Source organism: Gouania willdenowi, chromosome 4, assembly GCF_900634775.1.
Source record: "Gouania willdenowi chromosome 4, fGouWil2.1, whole genome shotgun sequence".
In the NCBI taxonomy this organism is placed as follows: domain Eukaryota; kingdom Metazoa; phylum Chordata; class Actinopteri; order Blenniiformes; family Gobiesocidae; genus Gouania; species Gouania willdenowi.
This window is the reverse complement of record NC_041047.1, coordinates 36,512,823-36,518,385: the sequence shown is the minus strand read 5'-3', so window position 1 is coordinate 36,518,385 and position 5,563 is coordinate 36,512,823.

Below are 5,563 nucleotides of genomic sequence, written 5' to 3'. Positions count from 1 at the left end.
AATCAAAGCTACACAAAGTTACACAAATCTATATGCTACACAACTTCTCTTCTGCTCCTAAATAAAGGCGATCCCATTTTTCTTTGCTCCCTCTCTTCCCACCCTAATCTGTCCTTGCTGCTGCTTTTGTTTTGTCTGGTCCTGTGAATCTTATAGGAGCCTTTCTTTGCATCTCATCCAAATTATGGAATTGATCAGTTGGTCTCTCAATGCAATCGACCTAATTTTTTCAACAAAACGATTGGGCAGTGGTGAGCCTGCGTGGTGGTACGTTTCTGGCTGGATATGCACTGGACCCTTGAAACTCACCTCTCCTTCTGTTGTTCTCCCATTTTTCACCTAAATACGGGCGCCGCCCTTGTGGCGCACTGCTGTTCTCCTGCTCCTGTCCTCCCATGTTATATGTGATTGTCTTTTCATGTTTTCTTGGACGGGATTAAACTGAAATGAAATTTTGTTGCTCTGTAAAACATGTGCAATGACAAATAAAGCTGATTCTATGCTGAACAAACCAACGGGATCAAAACGTGAGAGAATGCTGAGGGTGTGTGTGTGTGTGTGTGTGTGTGTGTGTGTCGGCTACACACAGTGTGCAACTTTCAGGGTTGAGTTCTGCCTCTCTGTCATGTCATTAGAGTGAAACACAGAGTGAATCCAAATGTGGGCCTAACCCGCACCACCAGAGGAATGTGACTCTCTTGCTTTTTCCCACAGGACAAGCAGCTTCATTATGAAGCTCCACGGTCTCCTTTTCATCTCAATGAGATAACCCCTGTGGGGAGTATCAACACGCTCTCTTCTAGACTGTTTAAACATTGAAATTGTCTTCTGCCATATTATTGTGTGTATGGCTTCTCCTCTTACAATGCAGCTGCTTGGAGACAGAGGTGATCAACCTCCCCCAACCACCAACCCTCTTCATCTCCCTGACTCCTCTACCTCCTCACTTTCAACTAACCATAATTAATTTAGCCAAAAAAAAAAAAAAGAACAGAGTAATTTCTCTTGCCCACTAATGAAAAGCTCATTAAAAAAAGGCCTGGAACAAACAAAGCATTTCCTGTGAGGCTTCTTTTCAAATTTGTTTCATAATTTCCCTCTGTTTTAATCATTTATATCAATTAATCATTTCTTGCCGGAGAAGACATTCTTCACAATCTTCTGTGGGTTTTCCTCTTCTTTTTTTTTGTTCTACGGAGTGAGAGGCTTGATGAGAAAGTGGCTCAAACCAAAGTGGAGTCACTCCAGCTTTGCCAAAGGGGAAATCAAGTTGATGTGGTGCAATCTCTGCAGAGCTGCAGGAATAATTAAAACAATTAAGTTCAAGAAAAGATCATCTTCCCACATCTGACGTCTTTGTGATGAAGCTCAGGGTATCCTGTGAGAAAGTTGTTTTTATCATGTAAAACCTCCAAACCTATCAACTTTTCTTCTATGCTGTCTTCCCTTTAACCTATTAACGGAAGGCACTGAATGTTATATATATATATATATATATATATATATATATATATATATATATATATATATATATATATATATATATACACATATATATGTATAATTCTGAAAGTTTTACCAATTGTTTCATAATTATTCAATAGTCACACTGTAAATGTTTTTGTTTACTAGGATGAATAATTTTCGATATGGATCATTTAGTGAGGGGGGGGGGGGGGGTCTCCAATATCTCAGGAGCTACACAGGAAACTGAAATTTATTATAGTAATACAGCAAGTCAGGCCATTTATTTGGGTAAGAAAAACAACAACAACAAAAATCCTATCAAAGCAATGACAAAGCTAAATGGGAATTACAAACAAAAGAATGACAGTCATTTGAATAAATCACAGATAAATATTATTGAATCCTTTGCATCATGGTATCTACTTTGTATGATGTTGTGATCTAGATCTGTATTATTGTATGTAGGGTTGGGCATTGAGTATCGATTAGACCTCATTTGGGGTCATGAAACACTAGAAGGGGGTCACCAGATGCTTTCAAGAAACTAAGAATATTTTTATTTCTGCTTATTTTTACCATTTTCTGCAACTACACCAAATGTGCCATATTTTAACCTATTTTCATCACTTTTTCTTACCATATTTTTGCTCCTTTTATTGCATTTTTGCTACATTACTCCCATTTCTGACACTTTTCCATCAAATTGCAATGTCTTTTCTGCACATTTTTTTCCATTTTCAAGACATTGTCAGCATTTATAAACCCTTTCCACCACTTTTGCACCTAATGTCGCATATGTTGACCTATTATTGTCCCTTTTAAACTCTATTCACCATATTTCATGATTATTTTTGCCAATTTAACCATATTCACGATTTGTCATGCCGGTTATTTGCCAGTTTAAAGTAATTGTTCCAATATTGTCACTTTGAACCCTTTTTCTTACTTTTTCTGTCTGTTTTTGGCCACTCTAATTTGCAACTCTTAACCAATTTCGGTGGTTTTTAAAATCCCATTTCACCACTTTTTCCCCTTTCTCTTATTTCTAAATCCAAGTCGCCCCTTTGTCCGATCGACTACAACATTTTGTTCAAAATTTTGTGTAAAAACATCGACAGATTATAATGATGAATGAATGAGTGATAACACACATTTTAAAGAATCTCATTCTGTAAATAAGTGAATGAAACAGTATTTAGTTCCTAGATTTATTTACGATCATCTCCCTCCTGATGTGGAACCAACACTGATCCTTGTATTTTCAGTTCATGTTCTAATCAAGATCATTTCTATCATTATTTTAAGTGTCATTTTGTGTATTTTGTTGTCTGTTCTTTTTATCATTCAGTATAATTTTCTCTTATTTTGTGTGTTTTTGTTGTTGTGTTGTGTTGTTTTGTTTGTTGTTGTTTTGTGTGTTGTTGATATTATTTAAATTATTCTCTCTAAGTGTGTGTTTTTGGTGTTGTTTGGTTGTTTCTCTGTTGTTTTTGTGTATTTTGTAGTGATCTTGTGTATTTTTCTCTCATTTAGTGTGTCTTTGTTGTCGTTTTTTGTGTTGCTAGTAATATTTAGTATGATTATCATTTTTAACTACAAATAAACATTATAAAACCCCATTTATTTAATGCTTTCATTTGTTAATTTTCCTCTCCCTCTCTCTCAAGTACCCCCAGCAGTGCCACGTGTGACCCTCGGTCTAATTTTATGTGGCCCCCAAAGTAAATGTACAAAATGACAGAATAATACACAAAACAAGAACAAAAATACTTTAAAAGAAAACAAAAAATTACAACAGTGCAGGAAAATACATTAAAAGACAAGATAAAAACATAAAATACTCCAAAAATGCGCAAAACTACAACAAAAATGAACAAAACGACAACAGTAATTCACAAAATCACAGAAAATGACAAAAAAGTACACAAAAAGACTGTAAAAACATTAAAAAAAATGACTCCGCCAAACCGACAATACTAACAAACAAGCTAAATGACAACAGAAATATACAAAAAATACTCCAAAAAAAAAAAAAAAAAACACAAAATGGCAACAAAAATGATCAATATGACCCCATAAACATATATTATACAGGAAAAATACACAAAAGGACTACAGAAATGCACAAAATGCTTTACAACAAGCAAGACAACAACAAAAACACAAAATGACTACAAAAACTCTTTGTTGTTCCCTGTATTAATGCTCAGATTGCTCATTATTCTAAATGCTAACGTGAATGTTAATCGTGTGGTTCTCTGATCAAACAAACACATTTTTGTGGCCCCGCTGTGAGAAAAGTTCCCCACCTCTGAGAAACACACTGATCTAGACAATGACAACATAATAATAATAATAATAATAATAATAATAATAATAATAATAATAATAATAATAATAATAATAATAATAATAATAACAGTTGGTGTGTCTCCAGCTAATCTCTCCTCTGTGATGTTAAAGGTCGAATGGAAGCAGTATGTGAATGTTGGGGCTCCTCAGCCAAATGGAGGTGTAGTAGTAGATGAGTTTTAATGCTGTTAGAACCAATGAGCCGAGGTCTAATGACCCTGTAAACGACAGCTCGTGCTAAGGTGCGTTTACCTTCCGTGACGGACGATGGCGCCAGTGCGCAGCTGTTAGCGCCTAATGGTTCCTGATGGTTCCCAGAGGTTTGAGTCACCTCAGTTTCACTCTGTCTGTAGTTATTCAATGTCAACTAATTCAACTCAGACCAGTGTGGTCATAGAGGAATTTAAAGAGTCAACAGGGAAATTAAGTCATTTTAAGTGTTTTTTGTAGCATTCAGGGCTGTTATATGTTATATGTATTACTGCAAACATTTTCAGACTTATGTTACATCAGAGGTAGGCTACTTTTATCACAGCAGGGCCACAAAAATGTGTTAATACAAGAAAAACAAAGATTTTTTATCATCACTTTGTGTGTTTTTCTATCATTCTGTGTATGTTTGTTGTTGCAGTGCCCGTTGTGAAGCATTTTGTGCATTTCTGTAGTCCTTTTGTGTATTTTAACTGTAAAATATATGATTTTTGGAGTCATTTTGTGTATTTGTGTGTGTCATTTTGTGTTTTTTGAAGTATTTTTTTGTGTATTTCTGTTGTCATTTTGCTTGTTTGTGAGTACTGTGGGTTTGCAGTCATTTTTTGTGATTTTACAGTCTTTTGGTGTACTTTTGTTGTCATTTTCTGGAATTTTGTAGATTTGTCTGAGTAATTTTGTGTATTACTGTTGTCGTTTTGTGGTATGTTTTTTTTTTTTACCATAAAAAACAACAACATTCGAAACCCAAATAATTTAATTTGAACACTTTTTTCTTTTATTGAAATGTTATTTTTTTCTATTGAAAAGGTTTTTTTTTTTTTAATTGAAGTCATCTTTTTTATATTTGTGCCATCTCATGGGTAGTACATTTGTACATTTCAATCAAAGAAAAAAATGAAAGAAAAAAGAAAAAAAAAATGCAATTATTTGTGTCTCACATTTTTATTTTATTTTTTCTTTGATTGAAAATATTCATTTTTGATGGTAGTTTTGTGTGTTTTTGGGGTAACATTTTGTGTTTTTCTGTATTTTTCTTGTCCTTTATGTCTATTTCTGGCACATTTATTAAACAGCTGCACAATATGCACCCCTTTTGGCTTTTTCTCCTCTCAGGGACAGCACGTGTGAGTGAGTTCTGTTGTGTGGTTTGTTTAGATCTCACTCAGTGATCATCTAACTGAGCTTTTCATGTTGTTTTGAGAAGTAGAGAAAACAGCAACTCTTAAAACCAGTATTTTAATACAAAATAAGATATTGTCATTTTCTATACCGCCAATATAGAAAATATCGATGTATTTCCCAGCACTATTATGTGCCATTAAAGCAGATACTAAGTTTGATCAAATCAGACACTTTAATAATGTTTTGGAGTCGCTAGCTTGTGTGTTAGCTGCTCTACAGTCTCCACGTCCCAGGGTTCCGCCCCTTCTCTCTGATTGGCCTGGATTGTTGTTTGCCTTTGTGAACCGTGCGCTGATTGGCTGCGGCGGCGCCTACGTCATCCAGGCTAAGAGGGTGTTTTTAAGTGGAG